The sequence below is a fragment of the Pristiophorus japonicus genome, chromosome 2 (assembly GCF_044704955.1).
Source record: "Pristiophorus japonicus isolate sPriJap1 chromosome 2, sPriJap1.hap1, whole genome shotgun sequence".
NCBI classification, from domain to species: Eukaryota; Metazoa; Chordata; class Chondrichthyes; family Pristiophoridae; genus Pristiophorus; species Pristiophorus japonicus.
In genome coordinates, this window is record NC_091978.1 from 8,095,934 (window position 1) to 8,112,331 (window position 16,398).

The following is a 16,398-nucleotide window of genomic DNA, read 5'->3' on the forward strand; positions in this document are numbered from 1 at the left end:
CAGCTCCACTTCCCTGCCTGCTCCCCATAACCCTTTATTCCCTTATCGCTCAAAAATCTGTCTATCTCTGCCTTAAATATATTCAATGACCCAGCCTCCACAGCTCTCTGGGACAGAGAATTCCACAGATTTAAAACCCTCTGAGAGAAGAAATTTCACCTCATCTCAGTTTTAAATGGGCGGCCCCTTATTCTGAGTCTATGGGATAGAACATCCACTTTTTTTGCATGCTTAACGCCCACTTAATGCCCATTTAACCGCTGAAATGTATAACGCCAAAATATCACCCATTTTGGCACAAAATGGAAACTGACGGGTTTTTTAGGAGACTTATCGCCGAGCGTTATTTTCCCAATGGGCTTAACGGCGAGAAATAATATTCCCGCCCGCCCACTTTTTTTGGGGAGGAATCAGTAGAATGGGCGAGTTCAACGCCCATAATATCGCCCAGCGTTACTTTCCTCACGGAATTAACGCCGATTCAATAATAACGCCCGGCGCCTGTTTTTTGTTGTAAAGAGCATATTTACCCAAACTAGCGGCCACGGAGATCGCCCGCCGGCAATTTCACCACCTCGCGCACATATCGTCTGGAATATCGCCCGCTCAAAAAACAGCCCACAAAAAGTGGATCTAACCCGGACGGACGCCAGCGGTGTAGCTGACATTTGTTAAATGCCACTCTTACGTGAGGAGCTGATATCGGAAAGATTTGCCTGAAAGAGCGCTGATGTGAGTGACAACGCCGACACACTGCTGTGTGTGTGCAGCTCAGACATCAGTGGTGCCCATCACCTTGTTGCCAGTTAAAGTTTACGTTGATTGATGTTAAGTTGTATTTAACCCTTTCACGTTAAGGAATCACCAGCTAATGGTCCAGCTATGTGAGACAATGCGCAAGAAGGTTATGTTCAATAACAAAAGTTTAATACCGACATTGGTCTGAAATCATAAATATCACACCCAAACCCCCCCGCCCATACCCGACTTTTTCCACCATTGAAATCAATCACATGTTCAACATCTCCAGCAACACAGAATACAAAGGCAAAGTAGGAGCGTGGTCCTAACCCCCATACATTGCAGAAAATTGCATACACCCAGATGGAGATATAACACAGCCATCACCTGCAGACATGCACCTCACTTTCCTTCCCTCCTCTCCTTCTCCCCACCTCTACCCCATCCCCTCCTCGCTCCACGGCGCCTGGCCGAGGAGCTCCTCAGGCGGTGCCTCATTGGGGGGGATGAAGGCAGATGCGGTGGTTGCACGGGTACACAAGCGGGGGGTGCCGAGGGGGCAACATTCACTGATGCAGAAGCAGGATCTTGCTCCTGCCTCTCATGTTGTTCACAGTGGTGGTGTGGAACCTAGGGGTGGAGTGCCACGCTCGGGGACCACTGGGAGGCCTGTGGCAACAGTGTTCCTGGTTACCACATCTAGAAATGCACTCGGTCATGGTGGCCAGCTGTCGGGATATGCCCTCCCAATACTTCGATGAGCTGGTCACCAATGTCTACAGTCCTCCTGGACAACTGTACCATCGCTCCGCTGTCATGTTGCGCTCGTGGAACAGACCTGCTGCGTCCACGAGGCCTCCGCGGGGTCGGCGCCGTCCTGGGGACAAATGGGGTGCCCTGTGGTGAGGTGCTTGGGGCCGGCACCTCCAGAGTGGTGGCGGGAATGACCGGAGAACCAATAGATGGCCTTGGGGTGGAATGGCTTCTGGAGCATGGCGATGGAGGTTCTTCGAAGTCCGCACTCTCATCCATGGAGAACAGACCCAGCAGATTGACCACTGAGAATCGGAGCTCCCAAGCACCAGATGTAGTAGAATCGTCCGCCAACTCCTGCCCCGCGCCCCCACCTTCTGGCCTCTGTGGCCTTGCCTTCGGACGCGCTGCTGGCTGAGCTGCAAAACACAAATGAGGTTGTTGGAGGAGAAGGGGATGCTAGGGTGACCAGGTGTCACTTCAGGGTCTGCAGTTGCGTCCGTGGCTGTCCGGGGGTGCTTCCCCACGAGTGCGAGCACTCGCTCCTCCATCTCAGTGATGTCACTGGGGACTGGTGGCCCCCCACCCGTTCACCTCTGCACGGACCTCATCGTCGATAGCTTCTTCTGTAAAAGGTGACAGGACGACATGGCATGAGATCATTGCGTGATATCGTTGCTGGGTACTGTCACAGAGACTGATACAACACATAACCGACAGATGTAATCATGATTATTATGATTATTATCATTCTTCACCTAAAGACGTACATTGTGACCACAGGCTTTGAATAAAACATTCCCGGTAAAAGTGAAAGACCTCACATCTGCTGACAGTCACTCATGACTGTTACAAATCAAATTACATAAATACATAAGTACATGTAAATCAATGTAATACTTACTCTTGCGGATCCCACAAGGTTGTTCCATTGTTTGTGGCACTGGTTGCCCTCACGCACCTCGTTGGTCACCGACGAGACCACCTCTGCTATCTCGGTCCTTATCCTCTGGTAAGCCTTTGGTGTGGGCTTCCCACGCCCTCCCTGTGTGAAACCATCCCAGCGTAACTCGACCTCCTACAGGAAGGAGGCATTTACCTCGTCCGAGAACCTCCTGGCTCTTTTGCGGCCTCCAATGTGCTCCTCTCCCACCTCACTGCTCTCTCCAGCATCAGTCTCCACAGTGTGCTGTGATGCCTCCTCCTCTCATAAGAACATAACATAAGAACATAAGAACTTAAGGGTGACCCTTGACCTCCTGAATCGCGGGAATTGAGCGTTGCCATGCCGTTGCTAAGGATGGCCACACTTTACGACAGAAAGTCAAAAAAATTTAACGCTGCCTCCCATTTGATATCGCTCGCGGTAACGCCCATTTTCAAAAATGAAAACTAGGTGTTTTGAGAATGGGCGAGAAGCTGTTAATCTGAAAACCCTTTTTTCCGCCCATGCCGGAAATACCGCCCATTTTGGGCGATAAGCTCAAAGGTGGAGGTTCAAGCCCTAGTCCTCTAGTTTCAGTTTCCCCTATGTTTCGGTGTAAGGGGTATCGCAGTTGTGTGGGGCGGACTGGTTGGGCTGGGTCCTCTTTACCTTTCCGCCATTGTTCATCGTTCATAGGTTTATATGTAACCTTCAGGGATGCTGACCGAGGGCCGTGCGGCTCTTTGTCGGCCGGTGTGGACACGATGGGCTGAAATGGCCTCCTTCTGCGCTGTACGTTTCTATGTTTCTATGAGTAGAAATATCCTCTCTGCATCCACCTTGTCGAGCCCCCTCATCCCCTCATTATCTTATACGTTTCGATAAGATCACCTCATTCTTCTGAACTCCAACGAGTAGAGCCCCAACCTACTCAACCTATCTTCATAAGTCAACCCCCCTCATCTCCGGAATCAACCCAGTGAATGCTCTCTGAACTGTCTCCAATGCAAGTATATCCTTCCTTAAATACGGAGACCAAAACTGCGCGCAGTACTCCAGGTGTGACCTCACCAATGGAAGCTTGGAAGCGCGAGGTTGTCGGATAAGGGGAGGAAGCTCAGCTCGACTGCGGCGCCAATCACGGCGGAATAGCCCCCTGACTACAGTGACCCAGATCAGGGACTGCAGCCCGTGGTGGGGCCAGCTGGAGTGCTTTCACACCGGGGAGAGCGGGATTGGGGGGAGCCAGCGGGAAAATATAGCAACCGGCAGTAATCGCCTTCCTCTGCGAGCAAGTTGTTGGTTAAAGAAGCCAGGTTGGAAGTCGCTTAAGTGCAGGCTCTGAATGAAAGTATAATCTGTTTCCCGTCATCTGCACTTAATCAATTCTGTTCCGTGAATTAATTGTAAAAGAGTTGTGAGAAACACAGAACCCTTTTCACACACACTTGCCTCAGCGCAGATCGCTCCCCGAGGAGTGCGATTTAATTGCTGCGTATTGTTAGACGACGGCTTTGAAAGTGTTGGTCTCGACTCTGGCTGCGCCCCCTCCCAGCAGAGGAAGCATTTGCCCAACAGCAAGGGCGCGTTTTATTTGTCCGGGGAGGCGGAGGGGAAGAATTAATTCGGTAATGGCTTAACGTCAAGTGGCAGCACCTGGAGTGGATGTGTAAATCTGAGGAGTTGCCGTGGGAACCGGCGCCTGATCGCTGAGCTCAAGTGCACCACTGCTGCGGGCTTCAAGTTACAGCAGCCCACAGGCCCAGCCAGCAGCACAACTCAATCCCTCGCTCCCACCCTCTGTTCTAATAAAGGTCCTGCTTCGTGTATCGGGATTAATAATCCTCCGTACGGGAATCCCTCCGTACGGGAATCCCTCCGTACGGGAATCCCTCGTTACGGGAATCCCTCCATACGGGAATCCCTCCGTACGGGAATCCCTCGATAGGGGAATCCCTCCGTACGGGAATCCCTCCGTACGGGAATCCCTCCTTACGGGAATCTCTCCGTACGGGAATCCCTCCGTACGGGAATCCCTCCGTACGGGAATCCCTCCATACGGGAATCCCTCGATAGGGGAATCCCTCCATACGGGAATCCCTCCATACGGAAATCCCTCCGTATGGGAATCCCTCGATACGGGAATCCCTCCGTACGGGAATCCCTCCATACGGGAATCCCTCCGTACGGGAATCTCTCCGTACGGGAATCCCTCCATACGAGAATCCCTCTGTACAACCATCCCTCCATACAACATTCCCTCCGTACAGGAATCCCTCTGTACAACCATCCCTCCGTGCAACACTCCCTCCGTACGACGCTCCCTCCGTACAACTCTCCCTCCATACAACTCTCCCTCCGTACAACACTCCCTCCCTCCATAAAACTCTCCCTCCGTACAACACTCCCTCCGAACAACGCTCCCTATGAACAACGCTCCCTCCATGCAACACTCACTCCGAACAACACTCCCTCCGTTCACTGCTCCCTCCGTGCGAGAGTCCCTCTGTACAACTCTCCCTCCGTACAACTCTCCCTCCGTACAATGCTCCCTCCGTACAACTCTCCCTCCGTACAACACTCCCTCCATACAACACTCCCTCCATACGATATACCGTCAGTACTCACATACCAATAGACCTCTACATAAAAGGACAAGTGCAGCAGGCGCATGGGAACACCACCACCTTTAAGTTCCTCTCCAAGTCACACACCATCCTGACTTGGAAATATATCGGCCGTTCCTTCATTGTTGCTGGGTCAAAATCCTGGAACTCCCTCCCTAACAGCACTGTGGGAGCACCTTCACCACACGGACTGCAGCGGTTCAAGAAGGCGGCTCACCACCACCTTCTCGGAGGGCAATTAGAGATGGACAATAAATACCGGCCTTGCCAACGATGCCAAATAACCCCTCTTCCCCCAACGCCCTGTGTCTCTACTGATATTAATCCAGCTCCCTCACACTGTCACTCAGTAACCCCTCTCTCCCAGCACCCTGTGTTACTGACTGTATCTCTACTGATGTTAATCCAGCTCCCTCACACTGTCACTCAGTAACCCCTCTCCCCCAGCACCCTGTGTTACTGACTGTATCTCTACTGATGTTAATCCAGCTCCCTCACACTGTCACTCAGTAACCCCTCTCCCCCAGCGCCCTGTGTTACTGACTGTATCTCTACTGATGTTAATCCAGCTCCCTCACACTGTCACTGAGTAACCCCTCTCCCCCAGCACCCTGTGTTACTGACTGTAACTCTACTGATGTTAATCCAGCTCCCTCACACTGTCACTCAGTAACCCCTCTCCCCCAGCACCCTGTGTTACTGACTGTGTCTCTACTGATGTTAATCCAGCTCCCTCACACTGTCACTCAGTAACCCCTCTCCCCCAGCACCCTGTGTTACTGACTGTAACTCTACTGATGTTAATCCAGCTCCCTCACACTGTCACTCAGTAACCCCTCTCCCCCAGCGCCCTGTGTTACTGACTGTATCTCTACTGATGTTAATCCAGCTCCCTCACACTGTCACTCAGTAACCCCTCTCCCCCAGCACCCTGTGTTACTGACTGTATCTCTACTGATGTTAATCCAGCTCCCTCACACTGTCACTCAGTAACCCCTCTCCCCCAGCACCCTGTGTTACTGACTGTAACTCTACTGATGTTAATCCAGCTCCCTCACACTGTCACTCAGTAACCCCTCTCCCCCAGCACCCTGTGTTACTGACTGTGTCTCTACTGATGTTAATCCAGCTCCCTCACACTGATACTCAGTAACCCCTCTCCCCCAGTGCTCTGTTTTACTGACTGCCCTTCCCTATCTCTGTAATCTCCTCCAGCCCCACAACCCCCCCCGAGATGTCTGCGTTGCTCCAATTCTGGCCTCTTGAGCAGTCCTTTACTGAACTATCCCAATTAATATTTTAAATGGTTCCCCGCTTTAACCAACTTTGCCTTAGACTCTGGAGTCATAGCATCTAAAGAAAGGCTTGCATTTATAGAGCGCCTTTCACAACCTCAGGACCTCCCAAAGTGCTTTAAGAACATATTTTTTAATTCTTATTTTTTAAGAACATAACATAAGAAATAGGAGCAGGAGTAGGCCATACGACCCCTCGAGCCTGCTCCGCCATTTAATATGATCATGGCTGATCCGATCACTTCCCTGCCCCCTCCCTATAACCCCTTATTCCCTTATTGGTTAAGACGTTGTCTGTTATGTATGCAATAAAGGTTCAAACTGAGTACTGTTTACCTAAGCAAGGTACACCCTTGGCTCTACTTTATTTAAGCCCAAAGTGCCTGACTCACAAAATGGCTGGCCTTTTATACCAGAGCAGCACCATGTGCGTGCTGCTCAGTGGCCTCCAACAATGACGCCATCTGGTGGCTACAAACAGAATGTACATACATGACAACACCCCTCTCTCAGATCTTATCACAGTCTTTCACAGATTGAGATGGTCCGGTGCTTTATGCTCCCTGGTTGACCGTCTCGGTTCGATTCCGGCCTTGGGTGAATGTGCGGAGTCTGTTGTGGCTGGTGGCTGGATGGCTGACTTGTTGGGGGTGGCAGTGGCCATGTCAGGAATTGCAAGCCCACTTTTATTGAACAAGTCCGTGATGGAAATTCCGGGTTCACTGATGACCCTTGAGTCCTCTGAAGACTGCTGGTAGGTTGGTTGGTCATCGATGGTTTCTTCATCCGACTGTTCTTACTCGTCTGTGTACCTCAACTTTGTCTGATTCAAGTATTTCCTGCAAGTTTGCCCATTCTTGAGCTTAATAACGAATACTCTGTTGCCCTCTTTGACCGTGACCGTACCAGCGATCCATTTGGGACCCTGACCATAGTTCAACACATATACAGGATCATTAACAGAAATCTCGCGTGACACAGTTGTGCGATCGTGGTATCCTTGTTGACTCTGTCTTCTGTATTCAACATGATTACTTAAATCCGGGTGTACCAGAGATAGCTTGGTCTTAAGACCTCTTTTCATCATGAGTTTAGCAGGCGAGACCCCTGTGAGTGTGTGGGGTCTTGTCCTATAACTCAGCAGTATGCAGGACAAGCGGGTCTGCAGTGACCCTTGGGTTACTCTCCTCATGCTTTGCTTGATAATTTGTACTGCACGTTCTGCTTGCCCATTGGATGTACGCTTGAACGGTGCTAACCTTACATGTTTTATGCCATTAAGTTTCACCAACTCCTGAAACTCCTGACTGGTGATATAATCCCTTCACGCTGGAGTCTGTCCAGCTCAATTTCGACCTTCTCCCTCATCATATACGGCCCTGCCCGAGCTTTATGATGGACGGGTCTTGCATCTGAGTCCACGTGGATCTGCACCTTGGCTCTCCTGAAGTTGCCAATACCCGGTTCGAACAGCGAGGGGAACTTGCTCAATACTTGGGCACATGTAGCTTCCTCCGTTGATACCGCCTTTATGTAGTTCCAGTCGTATTTGATTTTCTCCAACCAGCTCCTGCCGAGCAGCGTTGGGCCATTGCCTGGAACAATCCACATCAGTAACTCGTGAACCGCACCGTTATACGACACATTAATTTGTGCACTGCCAATCACCTCGGTTCTTTGGTGTACACGCGCAGCTTGGCGTTAACAGGTCTCAGCCTGGGCCTCACAGTCTTAGTATCCCACAGCTTATTAAATGCCCTCTTGTTCATGATCGATTGACTCGCCCCCGTGTCTAGTTCCATCGATACCAGTATCCTGTTAAAGTTCACATTAATCAAAATTGGTATACTCTTGGTTATGAAGGAGTACAGTCCATACACTTCGTCCTCTGGCATCTCGGATTGCGTATCCTGATCCGCACTAGTCTGACTCTCATCCTCCACGTGGTGTGTCACAGCACGCTTGCTCATCTGCGGACACTTGCGCTGGGGATGCCCCTCTCTCGGACATCACTTGCAACTATATTGCTTAAATCGGCTCTGCTGGTGCCGATGATTTCCCCCACAACGCCAACACGGAGAAGTCGGACACATTCCCACCGGCAGACTTTGGGCAGCCACAGGTTTCACAAATGCAGCTGGATAGGCCCTGCCCTGTGCCGCTCTGCCGGACACCGAATCAGTCGCATTTACAGTACTTGCCGAGGTTCAGCTCTTCACCGCTATTTGCTTTAGTGTAGATTTGGTGGCCCTCCTCCTGTTCTGGGTCTTTCCCTTTTGTTGTGGGCCGGTTTCTTCTGCAAAGCTGAAAATATAACTTCTCACACATGGTGCGCTTCTGATGGGGGGACATATACAGATGGTCGCATTTACAATTGCGGTTCCATCTAAAGATGAAGGTGTTGCTTGTGCTCACTGCTTGGCCGGCGTTCTGCCGTTTCTTTTTGCACTGGCTTCCAGATCTTGTGGTGTTCACCCCTGCGGAGTGTTCTTCTGCAACTGGGTTCCATCGTCTTCTCATTTCCTTGGGTGGAACTTTTGTGGGACGACTCTTGCTGGTGTCCGGCTCCAGCCATGTGTCCTCAATGGCAGTGGCTGGTTTCTCCACTTCCTCATGGAGGAAGTTCTTTGTTCTTGTTGCATGCTCTTGCGTCATTGGTGTGTTGGACTTACACTCAGGTAACCTTGAAGAATCACAGTTCTCACCTTTCTTCCACCTATACAGCGTTCCTTTCCGCTCCCGCAGCCACCCAGGGATCACTGTTCACACCTTACCTTTATGTATGGTCCATTGCCAATGCTGCTGAGGCACTGAGGACGCTCTCCCTTTGATTGGCCGATTGCCGGGCTTTCTGCTCCATTGCGCTGAGACGCGCATTGCGCAGGCACGCTGGAGAGGACGTGCATTGGCCCGGGCCCCGCCCCCCCCCCCCGCCGGCTGCGCTGAGCGAGCGTGGCCGAAGCTCCGCCCCCCCCCCCCCGCCGGCTGCGCTGAGCGAGCGTGACCGAAGCTCCGCCCCCTCCCCCCCCCGCAGGCTCTGCAGCGCCACGCCACGGGACCGGAACGATGGGGGAGCTGCCAAATTGGGAGGTAGGTTTTTGGCGCATTTTTTGCCCCATTTTTTGCCCCACACAGTCGGCATACCGCGACTGACTGCGCCGCTCTGGGCAGCTGGGGAAATTTGGGCCCATTGATTGGGACAAATATAGTGTGAAAGGTAGAGAGGGTGCGGAATTCTTAAAATGCTTTCAAGAGAACTTTTTTAGTCAGTATGTAACAAGCCCAACACGAGAGGGGGCGTTTTTGGATTTAGTTTTGGGGAATGAAGCTGGGCAGGTTGAAGGGGTATTAGTGGGAGAGCACTTGGATGCCAATGACCATAATTCAGTCAGATTTAAGTTAGTTATGGATAAGGACAAGGATAGGCCTGGAATAAAAATCCGAAATTGGGGAAAAGCTAACTTTGCTGAGTTGAGGAGTGATTTGGCCACAGTGGACAGGAAACTGCTACTTGTGGGTAAATCAATGTCGGAACAGTGGGACGCATTCAAGGAGGAGATCCGGAAGGCTCAGGCCAAACCAGGGGTCACAGTCTAAGGATAAGGAGTAAGCTATGTAGGACCGAGATGAGGAGAAACTTCTTCACCCAGAGAGTGGTGAACCTGTGGAATTCTCTACCACAGAAAGTTGTTGAGTCCAGTTCATTGGATACATTCAAGAAGGAGTTAGATGTGGCCCTTACGACTAAGAGGATCGGGGGTATGGAGAGAAGGCAGGAATGGGGTACTGAAGTTGCATGATCAGCCATGATCATATTGAATGGCAGTGCAGGCTCGAAGGGCCGAATGGCCTACTCCTGCACCTATTTTCTATGTTTCTATGTTAGACTCCTGTCCGTTGTCATACATGATTGAGCGATCTGGATGGCCCTTTTTAAATCCAACTCCTCCACCGCCAGAAGTTTGTGCAGGATCACCTCGTGGTTGATACCGATAACGAAGAAGTCCCGCAGCATGTCTGCCAACACCGCCCCGAACTTGCACAGTCCCGCTAGACGTCTCAGGTCAGCAACGAATTCCGCCGCGTTCTGGCCCTCCGATCGAACATGTGTATAAAACCTGTATCTCGAGATGATAATGCCGTCATCTGGCTTGTGGTGCTCCCATACCAATGTACACAACTCCTCGTACGTTTTCTCTGTTGGATCACTCGGCACGAGTAGATTCTTTATCAGACCGTAGATCTTTGAACCGCACACAGTGAGGAACACGGCCCGGCGCTGATCTGCATCGTCGATCCCCTTCATTTTGTTGGCCACGAAGTACTGGTTCAAACTGCTCTCAAAATCTGCCCAATCTTCTCCCTCCACGAATCGCTCTAAAAATCCAATCGTGCTCATTTTGCAAACAAAGGTTCTTGTATTCTCGTTGCCAAATGTTAATGTATGCAATAAAGGTTCAAACTGAGTACTGTTTAACTGAACAAGGTACACCCTTAGCTCTGCTTTCTTTTGGCTCAAAGTGCCTGACTCTCAAAATGGCTGGCCTTTTATACCAGAGCAGCACCACGTCTCCAACAATGACGCCATCTGGTGGCTACAAACAGAATGTACATACATGACACTGTCTATCTCTGCCTTAAATTTATTCAATGACCCAGCCTCCACAGCTCTCTGAGGCAGAGAATTCCACAGATTTACAACCCTCTGAGAGAAGAAATTTCTCCTCATCTCAGTTTTAAATGGGTGGCCCCTTATTCTAAGATCGTGCCCTCTAGTTCTAGTCTCCCCCATTAGTGGAAACATCCTCTCTGCATCCACCTTGTCAAGCCCCCTCATTATCTTATAAGTTTCTATAAGATCACCTCTCATTCTTCTGAATTCCAATGAGTAGAGGCCCAACCTACTCAACCTTTCCTCATAAGTCAACCCCCTCATCCCCGGAATCAACCGAGTGAACCTTCTCTGAACTGCCTCCAAAGCAAGTATATCCTTCCTTAAATATGGAAATCAAAACTGCACACAGTATTCCAGGTGTGACCTCACCAATACCCTGTATAACTGTAGCAAGAATTCCCTGCTTTTATACTCCATCCCCTTACAGCCAATGAAGTACTTTTGGAGTGTAGTCCCTGTTGCAATGTGGGAAATGCGGCAGCCAATTTGCGCACAGCAAGCTCCCACAAACAGCAATGCGATAATGACCAGATAATCTGTTTTAATGACGTTGGTTGAGGGGTAAATATTGGCCCCAGGACGTCGGGGATAACTCCCCCCTTGCTCTTGTTTGAAATAGTGGCACAGGATCTTTCGCATTCACCTGAGAGAGCGGGGATTCGGGTTTAACGTCTCACCCGAAAGACGGCAGCTCCAACGGTGCAGCACTCCCTCGGCACTGCACTGGGAGTGTCAGCTTGAATTATGAGCTCAAGTTCCTGGAGTGTGGCTTGAACCCACGACCTTCTGACTCAGCGGAAAGAAAGAGGAAGTTCATCCCGCTGAGCCACAGCTGACACTGATCTGATCTGCAGGCCTGTGCCGAAGATCGAGAACACAATCGAAGAAGATACAAAAAAACCTGCTTCTTGGGCTTCGAGTTTTTGCGCCGACCATGCTTTCCGTTTGTTTATTTTTTGAGGCGCGGCAGAGGGGGAGGGGGGGGGTGCTTTGTTAGCTGCCGACGGTCTGGATTTTGTGGGGGGGGAGGGGAGAGGCGGGGGGAGAGCTGGTTTGCAGGTGCCTGCAAATTTGCTGTGGTTCCGCTCGCCCGCTTTGCTCCTGTGTGTTTGCGTTTCCCTCGACGACGCTGGGAGCCGAACTTTTTGCACTCTGGCCCGATCTTGAACTTCACTGCGAGCAGAACCTGGCATCACTCCTCCGGTAACTGCTCCCGAGGGTTTCGGAGCAACATTAATTTCATTCTCTTTCCCTGTCAATGCAGCTAACCCCTGGCTGTTAAGAGCAACAGAGCTTGCTGTAAGGGATGACAGATTCTCTGTTTTATTCGCCCCCTGCTGACGTCCGTTCCAGGGCATTAGTTATCACACAAGTGCCTCGCTCACTAACTGCGAGAGGTCAAAGTTCAACACCATCCTCTGACTTGCTCTCTCCCACCCAGCCCAGGGAGGATGTTCACCACGACGAGAATTAAACCCGCATTTTCTTTTCTCCATCTTCCGTCCCCTTTCTCCGTCTCTCCACATTCTTAATGGTGCAATAGCTTCCAAGCAAGTAACAAAAAAGACACTTGCATTTCTATAGCGCCTTTCACGACCGCCGGATGTCTCAAAAGCACTTTGCAGCCAATTAAGTACTTTTTCGAGTGTAGTCACTGTTGTAATGTGGGAAACGCAGCAGCGAACTTGCGCACAGCAAGCTCCCACAAACAGCGATATGATAATGAGCAGATCATCTGTTTTTCTTATGTTGTTTGAGGGGATAAATATTGACCCAGGACCTCAATAAGATCTCCCCTCAGCCTCCTCTGTTCCAAAGAAAGCAAACCCAGCCTATCCAATCTTTCCTCATAGCTAAAATTATCCAGTACAGACAACACCCTCGTAAATCTCCTCTGTACTCTCTCGAGTGCAATCACATCTTTCCTGTAATGTGGTGACCAGAACTGCACGCAGTACTCTAGATGTGGCCTAACCAGTGTTTTATACAATTTAAGCATAACCTCCCTGCTCTTGTATTCTAAGCCTCGGCTAATAAAGGCAAGCATTCCGTATGCCCTCTTAACCCCCTTATCTACCTGGCCTGCTACCTTCAGAATCTGTGGACCTGCACTCCAAGATCCCTTTGTTCCTCTATACTTCTCAGTGTACTACCATTTAATGTGTGTTCCCTTTCCTTGTTAGCCCTCCCCAAATGCATTACCTCACACTTCTCCGGATTGAACTCCATTTGCCACTGTTCTGCCCACCTGACCAGTACATCGATATCTTCCTGCAGTCCACAGCTTTCATCTTCATTATCAACCACACAGGCTATTTTAGTATAATTTGCAAACTTCTTAATCATACCCCCTACATTTAAGTCTAAACCATTGATAAAGCAAGGGACCCAGCACTGAGCCCCGCAGAAGCCCACTGGATACAGCCTTCCAGTCACAAAAACACCCATCAACCATTACTCTTTGCTTCCTACGTCTGAGCCAAATTTTGGATCTAACTTGTCACTTTGCCCTGGATCCCATGGGCTATTACTTTCATGACCAGTTTGCCATGTGGGACCTTATCAAAAGCATTGCTAAAATCCATGTACACTACAACATACGCACTGCCCTCATCGACCCTCCTGGTTACCTCCTCAAAAAATTCAATCAAGTTAGTCAGACACGACCTTCCCTTAACAAATCCATGCTGACTGTCCTTGATTAATGTGTGTCTTTCTAAATGAAGATTTATCCTGTCCCTCAGGATTTATTCCCATAATTTTCCCACCGCCGAGGTTAGGCTGACTGGCCTGTAATTACTCGGTCTATCTCTTTCTCCCTTTTTAGAAAAAGGTGCATCATTAGCAGTCCTCCAGTCCTCCAGCACCACACCTGTAGCCAGAGGGGATTGGAAAATGATGGTCAGAGCCTCTGCTATTTTGTCTTTTACTTCTCTTAATAGCCTGGAATACATTTCATCTGGGCCTGGGGATTTATCCACTTTCAAAGCTGCTAATTAATAGTTCCATAGGAACATAGGAGCATAGAAAATAGATTGTCGAAATCTCGACCTCAGAAAAGAATGACTCCGACACTTACAGCTCCGATGGAAGTTTCCCTTTTAATTTACTTGCTCGCAAGGGGTAGGTTTCACTCAGTCAAGGGCCAAATGAACACCTCCGCAATGGTACAGCTTCACAAGATATTTATACAGTAAAACCCAAGTTCTGGCCTCTCCCTGTGTATTGCTCTGTCTCACAGTCAGTGAATACAGATAAAGAGTTAATTACTATATCCTGGACTGAAATGGTGTCAAGATATTTCCTTTTGTCAGGGTTATCAGAAAGCCAAACGGCCATTACTCCATGAGTCATAGGTAATGGGCTATCACCTGTCTTGTATTGTATCAGGATTATCCAATTTCCTGGTCAGTTTACCTGTTTGCTTCAAATGGATGAGGTAAAGGAAAGAGATAATGGCTAGAAGATAAGGGTGGGGTGACATGGAACTCCTGTAGTGTAGACAATAGGAGAGCACCATGGGGGGTTACTTGTCTCAGCATGACTTGTCTCCTAGCTGTCTGATAACCATCAGCCATCTAACAGCAGGTTTAGCTGTTCATAATAAGCTGGCTGCTAAAATGCAGAAAGTTCTGGAAGGGCCAGGACTCCATTTTAATCAAAAGGCACACAAATACCGTATGGTATCAGCTTAGATAAAAATACATTTCCACAAGATGCAGGAGTAGGCCATTCGGCCCTTCGAGCCTGCACCATCATTGAATAAGATCATGGCTGATCATTCACCTTAGTACCCCTTTCTTGCTTTCTCTCCATAACCCCTTGATTCCTTTAGCCACAAGTGCCATATCTAACTCCCTCTTGAATATATCCAATGAACTGGCATCAAAAACTCTCTGTGGTAGAGAATTCCACAGGTTAACAACTCTCGGAGTGAAGAAGATTCTCCTCATCTCGGTCCTAAATGGCTTAACCGTTATCCTTCGACTGTGACCCTTGGTTCTGGACTTCCCCAACATTGGGAATATTCTTCCCGCATCTAACCTGTCTAGTCCCGTCAGAATTTTATATGTTTCTATGAGATCCCCTCTCATCCTTCTAAATTACAGTGAATACAGGCCCAGTCGATCCAGTCTCTCCTCATATGTCAGTCCAGCCATCCCGGGAATCAGTCTGGTGAACCTTCGCTGCGCTCCTTCAATAGCAAGAACGTCCTTCCTCAGATTAGGAGACCAAAACTGAACACAATATTCCAGGTGAGGCCTCACCAAGGCCTTGTACAACTGCAGTAAGACCTCCCTGCCCCTGTACTCAAATCCCCTAGCTATGAAGGCCAACATACCATTTGCCTTCTTCACCGCCTGCTATATTTGTATGCCAACCTTGAATGACTGATGTACCATGACACCCAGGCCTCGTTGCACCTGCCCTTTTCCTAATCAGATAATATTCTGCCTTCGTGTTTTTGCCACCAAAGTGGATAACCTCACATTTATCCACATTATACTGCATCTGCCATGTATTTGCCCACTCACCTAACCTGTCCAAGTCACCCTGCAGCCTCTTAGCATCCTGCTCACAGCTCACACCGCCACCCAGCTTAGTGTCATCTGCAAACTTGGAGATATTACACACAATTCCTTCATCCAAATCATTGATGTATATTGTAAATAGCTGGGGTCCCAGCACTGAGCCCTCACTAACATAATTCCTCTCTAATTATGTTTATTTAATCTAATATTACCTCCTCAGATTGTCTCTTTTCAGCTCCTCAGGATATCCCAACATGCTTCACAGTGCAGCCACTATTATTTTGGAGGCAAACACAGCGACTAATTGGTGCACAGCAAGCTCCCACAAACAGTAAATGAATGAATGAGTGGACAGTCCATTTGTTATTGGAGTAGATTGAGGGGGGAATGTTAGCCAGGACACCAGGAGCTCTCCCTTTCTCTGCGTCTAATAGCTGGCGGATTTTCTACATCCACCTGAGAGGGCAGACATTGACGTGCTAATCAAAAGACTGCACTGAAGTATCAGGCTAGATTATACGCTTGGATTCATAACCCTGTGACTCTGAGGTGAGAGTGCTACCAACCAAGACAAATGCTGTGAACTGCAGTCATTTTAACTGCAGTTCGATCGGAAGCCAGACAAGGTGCAGATGTTTCATGCCCAGATGGGAGTGAATTGTTCCTGTTTACCCGCGGTGTACTGTACATGTAGAGGAGCTGACACTGAGACACACATGCACAGTCCCAGATGGGAGTGAATCATTCCCGCTTACCCGCTGTGTACTGTACATGTGCAGGAGCTGACACTGAGACACACACACAGGCCGTACAGTCCCAGACGGGAGTGAATCGTTCCCTTTTAGCAAGA